A 13,771-nucleotide genomic window follows, 5' to 3' on the forward strand; every position below is an offset into this window, starting at 1 on the left:
ACCAACCTTGCAACTTGGGGACTACCGTCCCGGCAAGATAGAAATTGGAAGTCTCGTGAGAAGCGAGAACGAGAACGAGCGCGAAACACGAATTGCTTTACGGCAATTCGACATAAACACACACGCATGTATGATGTATTACCAGATTACCCACCTCGGTAGACATAGCTCCACACGACGCAGTTGGCTTGCTCCGATCAAAACAAACGCACATGAGCAGCGGTAGAGAGGGGGAGGAGGCCGCCGCAAGTGAGTTTTTTACGACCGTGTTGTGAAATATACGCCCCCCCCCACAGTTGTAGGGGGAGCTTGTGGGGAAAACATGCGCCAACAAAAGGGAAAATCAGCGAAGAAGTGACTAGAGTTTGCTAGAGTTGCCGAGTTCTCCTTTAATTAATGATATCTGCAATACATTCATGTTTGTTGTGTTATGTTTACCCTAAGGGGGGTTATTGCTGCTCTCCCTACTCTTATCCATGCTAGGCCGCATGGATGCGCAGGGAGTTCTTGCCCAGAATAGAACCATACCAACAATCCAAACTGTATACTAATTGTCAATTGTACACTGTAAAAAATTCCTGTAAATTTACATGAAAATTTAACAGCAAAATGCTGTTTTCATGTAATAACTGCAAGTTACCGTTTTTTGCAATGCATTATGGGAGAACTTGGTCGCTTCAAATTGCGTGTTGACCAGCAACAGTATGACACTGTTATTTAACAGTATAATACCATATTTTTCCATGCACATGTGAGTTTAGGAAGACATTTTAGTTTATCTGCATGAGGTTATTTTGCAGCTCTGCCTAGTATTATTTTACATGTAAACTACCTATTACTTTTAAATATTACATTTTAAACATCCAGTGATGTTTTTGCGATTTTAATTGGATGAAGCGACTTTAGACTTTGACCACAGGAATGTGAGCCCATTGTAGGCCTACAGACTGTCATCACATCACATTCAAACGGGTAAGAAACTTTTATTCAACTTGCACATTTTCCTTAACTTTATCTGAGTAAACAATTAGTGTGGAATGTTTTTTTTTTTCGTTCTTTTTTTCTTATGTGGTTAATTTTTTTACGTGAGATTCAAACCGTCCATTATCTGCTGCTGTTATTTGCAACTAGCCTACTCTTTGATTTGATCTGTAAGTTACCAAGTGGTACGTCTAAATATTAACATACAGTATCCAGTGAAGTGTAATTAGATGACAGGATAGCGTGTTTTAATCATGGAAAAGTAACCGAGTAAAACGATTGCATGCTTGTGAGCTTGTTAGCAAACACTCAAGACTGCATTTCGTTTGTATTTGCTACCGTCATGCACAGTTTATGCATATGCAACGGACACATGTCCCAATCTTTATCGAAGCAAAAGATAGGTGAGGTATGATCAAAATTCATAAATCTTGCGTGATTACTGTGAACGTGCATGTTCAAACCTCTGCAGAAATAACAGCATAACAGATGGACGGACGGAATGTTGATAATTTTCAGATTTTTCTATTTTATTGAGATTATTTTTTTTAGGTATCTCTTCTTTACATTATGTTTTCCTTGTCATTGTAGTTAAACTCCTGAAGGCTAACTTTGTAGAGAAGCAAGGACTCATTCTTTAAAGAACTGTGAGTTTGCCTATTGTTTGTTCTATTAACACAGTTGTTCACCTAAAAATAGTAGTTATCTCATCATTTACTTAACCTTGTGTTCTCTTTCTCTTGGAGGAAAAATTAAGATATTGTTGTGGAGAAATGATGTCTGTTTTCCCAAACAATGGAAGACGAATGGGGACCAAACCTTCAAGCTCCAAAAGGAACATAAAGGTACAGTACCATTAAAGGGATAGTTCAACCAAAAATGAAAATTCCCCCATGATTTACTCACCCTGAAGCCATCCTAGGTGTATATGACATTCTTCTTTCAGACAATTACAATCTGAGTTAGATTAAAAAATGTCCTGGCTCTTCCAAGCTTTATAATGGGAGTGAATGGGCACCATTTTTTTAAGTCCATCGAAGTGCATCTGTCCATCATAAAAGTGTCCCAAATGACCCCCGGTGGTTAATAAAGGCCTTCTGAAGTGAAGCGTTGCATTCTTGTAAGAAAAAAATTCATATTTAAAACTTTATCGACTAAAATAACTAGCTTCCGGCAGATGGCTATACGCAAGTCGACTTATGCCAGTTCAAACAAACAGGGCTGAGCAACCGCGTTCGTCATTACTTCGTGCGTCATGTTCAAGTGTTACTCTTTCGCCGTAAATCGATGCGTACGGCCGCCTGGCGGAAACTAGTTATTTTAGTTGATAAAGTTATAAATATGGATATTTGTATTTTATCTTACACCAATGCATCGCTTCACTTCAGAAGGCCTTTATTAACCCCTCAAAGCAGTTTTGGGACACTTTTATGATGGATAGATGCAACTCCAATTGTATTCGTCTGAAAGAAGAATGTCATGTACTCCTAGGATGACTTCAAGGTGAGTAAATCATGGGCTAATTTTAATTTTGGGGTGAACTATCTCTTTAATCTAAGTCACCTGTCGTTTCATGTAATATCAAAGATTTGAGACCAAAGCATCAAAAACTAGACTCCAATTGCTAGATGTACGGTGAGAGAAACTGAATCACTTCAGAAAACTGGTTAAAACATGTGACCCGTATAAATTAGGCTAATTTTATCTTTCATTTACTATGACTATTGGTGTTCCCCATTATTGATCCCCATTCTCTTCTTTGCCATTGTAGGGACAAACAGACATTTCATTTCCATTAAAATATCGTCCTTTGCATCATCAGAGTTTAAATCTGCATAAGGGTGAGTAAATGAGAAAATTATAATTTTTACATAAACCATTCATATTCTGAATATGTTAGGCCTATTGCCTCTCTAGAATATAAGCAACAAGTAGCACATTAAGTTTTACATTTTTTATTTACAGATACAAATACTGTCAGTCATCTTAAATTGTTTTCTTTACCAATAGATGTCTGCCAAACCTGCTGACCTTGAGAAAATGCTTGCCTGTGTCTCCTTTGATCCTTCTTGGTAAGTATGTCATATTAGACATGTTAGTTTTGTTTATCAGGATAAGATCCACATTTATGGGCCTCATGCTAGAATCTACTGACTATAAATGTACTCTGTATGATCTCTGCAGTTAATTCCAAGTCTTCAGTGAATTTTCCAGTAGTTTTTAGTTAGAAATTTTTAGATAACCAAAATTATACACTGCAATTCATTTTAATTGAAAATTTTCTCCTCTTATTTTTCAGATACTTTATTGGAATAAATCCGGAAAAGAGAACCAAAGCTGCACAGAGAAAAGAGGTGTGTAAAATAACTGGGAAAACTGCAGAAAAAGACTTTAACCATCAGTCCAAAAGTCTAAAATGCTGATATATATTTTATAAACTATTTGTTTTGATATAAAATAATTGGCTAGTGTTCACTGAAGCCTGACTTAAGAGTATATTTGTATTTTATGAACAGGTTATGTATGTATGTATGTATGTATGTATGTATGTATGTAATTATGTATGCCTGTTTTAAGGCATATGGTAAAAGTCTATCTAATGTTGTATGAGAATAAATCTAAAAGTTTATCTAGTGTTGTGTTGTTCTTAAAGGTATTAGCTTTAATAAAGCATGTTTTAAGGTCATCTTTTGTTTGAGCCATTTGTTTGCAAGCAATTTTCAGTGTGTTTTAGAATGCAAATTTTAAATTGTAAGATTCTAGTAGTGTTACAATGTAAAGCTCACATTTTAGAGTACTTTAATACACTTTATAGTAATACACAGTTTGTGTATATGCAGCTGAACACCTGACAGTATTATACTGTGCAGCCTATATTTTCTACAGCACAGTACTGTAATATTTTTTACAGTAATAAACTGTTACTTCAGATTACAGCATTCTACAGGTAAATCTAGCTGCCTGTAGTTTACTGTAAATTAACGGGAACATTTTTACAGTAATAAACTGTTGTTTCAGATTACAGCAGGTCCACTGTAAAATTACAGCATTCTACAGGTAAATCTAGCTGCCTGCATTTTACTGTAAATTAACGGGGAAATTTTTTACAGTGTATTTGACAATAGTGGTCCCCCAGTCTAGGGGTCAGGGAGGCAGTAACAAGGACGTTTGTAACAGTTTGACAACAGCAGGCAACCAAGAACTCTCCTCTCCTGTTCCAGCACTCCACAAAAAAAAAAAACAATCACAGATTTTTAGAAACACTCAAGTGACTTTATTTGGATTAGTCCAAAGTACAAAAAAGGGGAAGCATAAAAGAAGCTTCAGGACGGGACAAGGCCCAAACAATAAACATAAAGTTCTGACTTTATGGGGAACACTTTAACCTTTCAAAATAAGACAAAATGAATAACAAATTTCTTACCTTACTCCCTCTCTAGCCAAACACAGGAGAAAAACATGGGACAAAATGAACAAAAAGGGCCTCTCTAAACTGGGTTTTCCTCTCCAGCTTTATCCCCAAGCTTTCCCAGCCAGTGTCAGCTGGTCTCCATTTGCACCCAGGAGAGAGAAAAGGAGATAGAGCACAAAAAAAAAAAAAAAAAAAAAAAAAAACACCACCAAACCATTGCACACATAATAATAATTACGCTCTGCGATGTAACACAGAACCAAAAGGTAATGAGGGTTTTAAGAGTTTGAAGAGATATTTTGCTTTCTTTGGAGGGCGGATCATCTGCTAATTGGTCTTTCATGGAAATTACCTTCTGTCCCCAAAAGGTGTAAACTACCCAGATTTGGCCTTGATTATTGCAAATACCCATTTGTTAAACTCATGTTTCCATTTGAAAGGAGATTTCTGTCTTGGCCTGAGTATTTAAAGAAATGCTTCAAGAGGCTCAGGGCGATTTGTAACCAGATCAGCCCATAATGCTGAAAGTCTTTTAGACACTAAGCATTATGTATACTATATTCAGGTATGCATATTTTACTCTTTACTTCAGAGCATTTGATGTTATGTATCGATTATCTTTGAATTGATTCTGTAATTGGCATGATACATTTACATGATTAATAATAAATTGTTACATTTGATTTTATACTGTTCTGAAATTGATTCTAGAACATTACGCTCAGGTTAGTAATGGACTAAAATACAGCTTAGGTGGAGCAGAGGTTCACACCAACTGAAGTTTTAGAGATCTGACTAAGACAGAGATCTACATATACTAGACAGTAGAGGCTAAAAATGGGTTTGTTAGACCAATCTAAATAGGGTGAGCCTCAACTTTTTTTCTGATTATTGTACAGTATTATTCCAACAAGTGTATTTTGGAAAACCATGGCATGATTATACAAAGTTACCATTAAAAGAAGTTAAGTTGGTCAGCTTCGTTCTATGGTAATGGTCATGAACTCTGGTTAGATAGTCTTACCTTAATTATGTGTGTTAAGATCTATGGGGACTAAATAATATATTCTAGAATGAGCAAGTAGAGTATGACCGTCTAGAGACTGTTAGTCAATTGTCACTGTCCAATGACCAAGACCGGCGAGCTTGTGGTTATGAGATCGTATACCCGGCGAGACTCAAAGTGTTATAGGAATTCGGATGAACAAGTGTAATTTACTTGTAATTTACAAGTGTAATTTAACAAGAGTTAAATAGAATAATCAAACATTCACCTAAATTGAATGATATTCAGACATAATTTAAAACCTTTTTCATTTTTGGAGTCAGATGAAATGAAGAGGTAATAAAATTACTTTGCCACGCTGAAAAGACAGTAACATGCAGCTTATCAGAAACTGTCGTTGGACCGATTGGGCAGGCCCTATAATAACAAAACAAAAATGTTCCATGTCTGGATTTCCTTCTTTCTGAGGTGGCATTTTATTGCTTGCAAAAGTGAGATGACTGTGATGCGCACAGGGCTGAGCAGGAATATTTGCAAGGAGTGTCTCTCTCACTTTCAACAGAAAGAATGTTGTTGTGCAATCCCTGCCCGAGTGCTATGTGAAAAATGATTTCTTGTAAATCACTCTTAAAGGAGAACTCCGGTCAATTTTAACATTGAGCTCATTTTTTTGTACATTTGGAGTGCTGTCAATACAGAGAACAACGACAAAAATCGGTGTTGCCTACACCGAGTTATTCTATTTTTAAAATTTGCACCCTGTTGACTTCAATGGGGCAAGTACTAAACCTGCTTTTAGCCTCTTAACATCCTTGATGTGTCATTACAAGTGCACAGAAAATGTGAGTGATTCCTTCTGAGTGAACACGAGTGAGTCTGACTGCAGTAGATGTGAAAGATATGTATAAAAATAATGTTATTTAAGCCAGCGCAAATACCTTTGTTTACATCCTGTTTTTCGGTTGAAGTCCAAAGTAGTCGATTGCCGAGTTCACGCGCGTGATCATAGGTATTAAACCTATGCGTGTGAACTCTGCAATCGACTACTTTATCTACTGCAGTCAGACTCACTCGTGTTCACTCAGAAGGAATCACTCACATTTTCTGTGCACTTGTAATGACACATCAAGGATGTTAAGAGGCTAAAAGCAGGTTTAGTACTTGCCCCATTGAAGTCAACAGGGTGCAAATTTTAAAAATAGAATAACTCGGTGTAGGCAACACCGATTTTTGTCGTTGTTCTCTGTATTGACAGCACTCCAAATGTACAAAAAAATGAGCTCAATGTTAAAATTGACCGGAGTTCTCCTTTAAGGAAAGAAGCTTGTGATATAATTTCATATGAAATGCTTCAGAACTGCCAACTGTCAAGTATCCTACAGCACATTCTTATCATTCATGAATAATTCAAGCAGATGTTCCAGAGGTTTATATCTTAATTTGATCATTTTAAGCATTAATATTTGATTCATGTGAATCTGGTATGTCACACGGTAATACATGGTAACCCTCAATTATGGTTTGAAAAGGACATGTTAATTATGGTAACATTTAAATGAATTACTTGATAATACATTTAGGCCTGCTTCACAGACAGGGCTTAGATTAAGACAGGATTAGGCCTTAGTTCAATTAGGGCATTTAAGTAGCTTTTATAAAAGTGCCTTAGAAAAAACATTACTGGTGTGCTTTTTAAAGACAAAACAATGGCACTGACATATTTTAAGATAATCAGTGCAAGTTGCTTTCAGATAAAACAGCTCAAATATGCATTTTAGTCTGGGACTAAACTAGCCTATTAAATAAAAACTTTAAGGCAAATTCAGTTACAGATTTTATTCATTCATTTATGCAAACCTTAACCCTAAAAATCCCTTAACCCTCTTCTCTTTGGTTGTTGATGTTAGATGTTATATAACCATGTATAAACCTGTCCATCTCAGTTAGTCCAATGTATCTTTCTTGAATTTCTAAACACATTTTTATTTTTACATTTCCACCATATGATGCCCAGCACGTGACCGTTTTCATGGTAACCAGATCAACATTGTGAACGGTCATGTGCTATTAACAAGCTATTAAAGCTGCAATTTGCAAATTTTGAACACAAAAAAGTTACGGACTGCAGCTTTATAGAAATATTTTGGTTACCAATAAGTAATCATGAATCATGGCATTATGATTTTCACTTTTACTCTTTGTCCTGCCAAACTCAGCTCCTTGTGTTCTTACCTCAATTAAAAGTATAAGTTTCATTTTCCTCCAAAAGAAACTCCCATGTACAACCCATGAATACTGATGAGTTCAGATCCTCTATAAATCATAAATCTATAAATCTCTATAAAAATAGTAGTTGCAGTCGACATCGGTTCTCTTTTGAAAGGTATATTTTTAAATCTATTTCACTTGGAAAATGTTAATTTATCTTGTGATTGAAATAGTAACTTAATGTAATAGTAACTTAATGTACTTCCCTGTTCCAGGGAAAATAAATCATAAGTGAACAGACAACAAACAAATATTAATTGTACACTAAATTAAGTCTAAAAGTTGTTTAAGTTGCAGCACTGCAGTACTGTCTAATAACAGAGTATGTTTTGTTTTCTCAGATTGATATCTGATTCAAACAATGGACAATATTATTAATATAGAAAATAAGTGTCAAATTACTGATACCTTTCCATTTACTAATGCAAATCTATACTCTTGTGGGATTAAATTAAATATCCCATATTTTGCTTCACATTTTCATTTGAATAAAACATTAGATGACAGTTTAAAAAAATTAGAATCTACATCTGGTCCTTTAGTTATCCAAAATGGCAAAATTATGCCAAATAACAATGTAAAATTAAAACAACAGTTTCCCTGTATTATTTTACTTTGGCCATTAGATGGGAAAAGTGAGATCAGGACAGGCCAAGGGTTTTATTTCAGACACAAGTTTATCATGACGGCCAAACACGTTTTAGGATATGAGGATCTAAAAAAAATTAAAATATTTGCCCTTTTCCCAACTTATGAAAATTGCTTAATATTCAAATGCTATAATACCTTACCTTACTTTCCTAATAGATATTTTGTAAATCAGGACATTGCTTTAATTCAATTACAAGGATGTTTAGATCCACTACAAAACATAAAAATAGGCGAGTTACGTGAAAATGACAATATATATTTTTACACCCTAGAGTCAGGGTGTTTCGTTAAAAAATCCCGCAGAATCATTAAAAATCCAAATTTAGACATGAAAAAGAAAATGTCAGCTACTGAATTTGTTATTTCTAGCAGGCAAAGAAGGAGACAGTGGAACTATTTTTTCAAGCTCTGGTACATGTGTTGGATTATATATTGGGGCTTTTAAAGCAAACAACTCATCAAAACTTTTGGAATATGGCAGAGCTTTACAATTTGATAGAAATGTTATTGAAAATAATCCCACTTCATTTTTTTGGTACCTTAATTTTCCCGAATTACTTTTTAATGAATTACCTAACTTATTTAAAGCAATTTTTTCATTACTTTAAAATTAAAGTTTGATTAATGTTTTTATTAATCAAGAACAAGAAAATATTTTAATTTCTATAATGTTATAAAGCCCTTCTATAAAGGCTAGCGCTGCTTATATGCTCTGGCAGTTAATTGAAAGATTAGACAGGTTCACTCCTCCCGAAATTATATTTAGGAACTTCACTTAAAGCATTTACAGACATTTGTCAGCGAGGAACTGTAACCTAATTGGCATGGTTACAGTTCTTGTAGCAAGTAATATTGTCCATTGTTTGGCAACTATCCGGAGAGAGATCTTGTGTCTTACCACATTAAAACCTTGTAAGTATTTTAATAAATATTGTTTAAAAGACATTTTGTAGAATAATTTACTACTATTAATTTACTATCACAGGACAAAAGTGTATTAAATTATCTAAATGTTTAATTAATTTACTAATTTACTATCACAGGACAAAAGTGTATTAAATGATCTAAATGTTTACAGGTGTCGTATGGAGCATGTGGAATCTTCATCAAGCTGTCTTGAAGCCTTGGTAAGGAAACTTTCATCAGAAATACCCACTTAGTAAACAGCAGAACTGATTTAAATGTTGAGATATACATTATTACTTATTGTTTGGGATGGATTTTTTTTTTTTTTTTTTTTTTTTTTTTAACATCTCTTCTATTAGTGTTATTTTGGTGTGAAACCAGATTTTAAGGAAATCTTGCAGGACCATTATTGAACCTTGTCAAAATGCATTAAATTCAGACAGAGACTTTTTACTGAGAGTGTTAGAATCTTTGCAAATATTCTTTTTTTAATTCATTTTGACAGATAACTGATAAATAAGTGAAAAGATCTGTTTCAAGATATATCTTCAAGATACCTCCCACCTCCACACTGCATACGTCACGTCTGGGTCCAAATATAATCATGATATTTCTTCGTTAAATGGAATCTCATACCTGCTGTAAAAACAAAGCTACCAGGAGAGAGATCGTGTCTTAACCCACACAAGTAAGTATTTCAAATATTGCAGACAAAAAATAAATAAATAAAACTAATCAAATGTAATTTATTCTACTAATTGCATAAAACCTGCATGAAAGCTTTTTCAATAAAATTATTTAAATTTTGTAGTAATTACATTATTTGTGTTGAGTTTATGAGTGTCAGTTTTGGCACACAATCATCACAAACTTTGCAAAGATTAATGATATAAACATGTATGAATTATATTTTCCCAAACAAAATGGTAAATAACTATTAAGATCTATATCATCTCTCTCTAGCAAAATAACACTGACTGCACCTCCCTCCATCTCTCAGAGTCACCAGAAAAATACAACCACCTACAACCATCACTTTTGGGTCAAGCCACAACCTTATAATCTCTCAATTATGCTTTGTTTAATCTGTTTTGGTTTCATTCTCAAGAACTTGTTTGCTCATCTTTGTTTCCAGTCTCCATTTGTTCCTATGTTCCCCTTTGTCACTATAGTTACAATGGTTTTTCAGGTAACATTTTATCAATATCAAAACTGGAAAGGTGACTGTGGGGAGAAGTTGAGGGAGCATTTAAGGAGTGTCTCTCTCACTCTTAGTTAGAGAAAGAAAGGCTAGCTTTGTGCAATCATTGAGTGCTCCGTGAACTTTGATTTCTTATAAATCACTTCCAATAAAAAGTTTTTGATTAATTTCATTCTGGTCTGTCAGCATGCAGTTTATTTTGTAGCTTCTATATGTGGAAACACATGATAACCTTCTGTACTGGTTAGAAAATAAACTGTTAACTCATCAAAATCCCCAGTGTTAAATTAACACTCTCAGTGTTTATATGAGTCCACACTCAGAGTGTTATAAGTTATACTGAAGCAGTGTTAAAGTTAATGAAGTTAGTTATTAATAATTAAGTGATTAATTGAGTGATGATTGAGCATTATTGAAGAAGACACCTGATATTAACAAGCAGAATCACTGAAGGAGAAAATCATAATTGGTATGTTGCCATTATGGTGATCAGTGTTTGCTTTAGTTGGGCTGTTGACCCTTAAAGGGTAACTAAACCCCTGGTCAGAGCCTGACTCCACCCGCTGGCAATATTTGAAAAATGCTGGAAAAGTAGGCAGAGCCCAGAGAGATGCATCTCTCTGTAGGCAAGGGCGTGGTTAGCTGGTTCCCTCTGACGTCAGAGGGACACCATATATTGTAGAATTAAAACACTTTAAACCCAAATGTCAAAAAAATTACTTGAATCAATGAACAGCATTAATAAAGCCCCAGTCTTACAGATCATTAACTAAAAAAAGTTGTTTTAGGGTTTAGTTACTTTTTAAATTATTAACTTTCAATCTAGTTTGGCTGCTGTACCTGAGTTATAACAGCCAGATGAACAAAGAGAAAAGGTGATATGATGGTGTTGGTTGTGTTTTAAAATAATCATTATTTCACAATCATTTAACCTGAATCACTGAACTCATATAGATCCCAATTTCTGAGTTAGATTTACTTTATTAATTATAGCAGCACTGTCCTTGAAAAGCATAATATTTTTAACTTTTACAATGTAATCCAAATAATTTTTCACATACAAACATTTTTTTTTTTTTTTTTTTTTTTTTTTTTTTAGACAGACATCAAGAATCAGCCTGTGAATCTCAACAATGGTGACAATTATAAAGCATGTTGCAGTGCATTCTGGGTGCCACCAATCAAAACTCATTCATGGCTCCCATCATGCACTGCTGCTTGAATAAATAATGAGCTTATGTTCAGAGTTGATCTGTTTGTCACCATTGTTGAGATTCATATGCTAATTCTTGATGTCTGTGTGTGCCTACATAAAATACTTTTTAGGAAGTTTTTTTTGTCGTAATTGATTTGATCATTTGGATTTCATTGAAAAGGCTAAAAATGGCATGCTCTACAAGGACAGTGCTGCTATAATCCATAAGGTAAACTTAACACAGAAATTATGCTCTCAATGAGTTCAGTGATTCAGGCCAACTAATGATTATGTTAAAACACAACTAACACCATCAGATCACCTTTTCTCTTTGTTCATCTGGCTGTTATAACTGAATTACAGCAGCCAAACAAAATCTAAAGTTAAAAAAGTAAGGGTCAAGAGTCCAACTAAACTAAACACAGATCACCATAATGGTAACCATTTTTACAATGAATTTTCTCCTTCAGTGATTCTGCTTGTTAACATCAGATGTCTTCAATAATGGTCAATCATCACACAATTAATCACTTAATTATCTCATTAACTTTACTTATAACACTCTGAGTGTGGACTCATATAAACACTGAGCAGAGATAGGAATCATTTAATTTACCCAAACAGGGTTCTATATTAATAAAAACTTAAGGCACTGCTTTTATATTACATCATTTACCAAATCAAAACTCTGACCCCCTTCTCTTCCCCAAATCCTAACCATTATTAACTATAATTACCCATGTTACCCATTAACCATAGATTTATCTTAGTCACTTTCTTACCCTTTTTGGCCCAGGAGAAGATCCCAATCATATTGTTGTAATCAGTGGACAGAGAAAGATTGACCTCTACAAAGTCCACCAGATACTGTCATAGCGTTCAAAGTAGCATTATATTCTGATCCACCAGATGGAGACAAAAAAACACTCTTTTAAATGTATAATTTGTAAAAATGTATTCTGATCAGCGCAACATTAAAACCACTGACAGGTGAAGTGAATAACTTTGATTACAGGCCTATCATTACAATGGCACCTGTCGAGGGGTAAGACCTACTAGGCAGCAAGTGAACAGTCAGTTCTTGTATTTCACGTGTTAGAAGCAAGGAAAATGGGCAAGTGAAAAGCAGAGTTTGACATGGGTCAAATAAAGATGGCTATGACTGGATCAGAGCATCTCCGAACTGGAAGGTCTTTCCTGGAGTTCCTGGTATGCAGTAGTTAGCAGGCGTGCTGGAAGCTGTTTCGTGCGAGGGGGGCTGAGGGCTGGGTTGGAAAATATGTGACGTCATTATGTTGTGGCCGACGACAAGACATGAAATTTCTCTGTACTGTATAGGCCTACGTGTTGTAGCCATTAAAGAAAACATTTTTAGTTTCATATTTATGTTTAAATATTATAGGCTAATGTTATTTTTTTATTTAATCAATGTTGATTATGAAAGTGAGCATGCAGCATGAGAAAGATAATGATACATCATGAGATGCGCAATATGTCTGGAGACATGGAGTGGGTAAGACATGATTTTGAACACTTCATTAAGTTTTGTTTTGTAAAAAGACTCTTTTTAAAAGATTTTCATTTTATATAAATTGTATCTTAATTTTTATCAATGTTTTGTATCTTAATTTTTATCAATGTTTTATCAACCAATTGCCTGTATTTAATAAATAAGAAGCAAATAGCAGACAATGTAATAAGACGCCGGCACGATCATTGCACGTGAACTGGAGGGCGCCGAAACTCAGCTTGTGCCTCACAGATTTGAGAAATATAGGCTATCTATTATAGAAAGCTTGAAATGTCTAATTTTAAACGAAACTATTCAAAACGAAAAGAAACAGGCTACTCTCTGATTATGTAATCCATATGAAATGTGCATATTTCTCTCTGGCGTTCATGGTGAGTCCGCATCAACTTCATCTTTGCAGCGACACAGAAAACACCAGTTTATTAATAAGCCTATTTAAGTAACTAAATTAATATACAGGGGCGATTTGTTCACTGATGGCTTAAATCAAGGGTGCCCAACCAGTCGGACTGCTTTCCAGTCGATCGCGAGAGTAAATTGTACTCTGGTTTGCCCTTTCTCTCTCTTCACCGCTCCCGCATCTCAGACCTCAAAAACATAAAATATTAACCTTTATAGAC

The 13,771-nt window shown here is 34.7% G+C and overlaps 2 long non-coding RNA genes across 2 annotated transcripts in view; one reads left to right on the forward strand and one right to left on the reverse strand.

Moving 5' to 3' along the window:
* Nucleotides 1–13,771, reverse strand: part of LOC307168678 — a 380,672-nt gene that overhangs the window by 33,775 nt on the left and 333,126 nt on the right. The gene's annotated exons all lie outside the window — the stretch shown is intronic.
* On the forward strand, nucleotides 8,238–10,596 carry LOC307168784. Its single transcript, XR_013822983.1, has 4 exons — nucleotides 8,238–9,230; nucleotides 9,397–9,445; nucleotides 9,730–9,912; nucleotides 10,188–10,596. It is a non-coding gene; the product is annotated as an uncharacterized lncRNA (long non-coding RNA).

This window comes from Squalius cephalus, assembly GCF_949319135.1.
Source record: "Squalius cephalus genome assembly, chromosome: 12".
NCBI classification, from domain to species: domain Eukaryota; kingdom Metazoa; phylum Chordata; class Actinopteri; order Cypriniformes; family Leuciscidae; genus Squalius; species Squalius cephalus.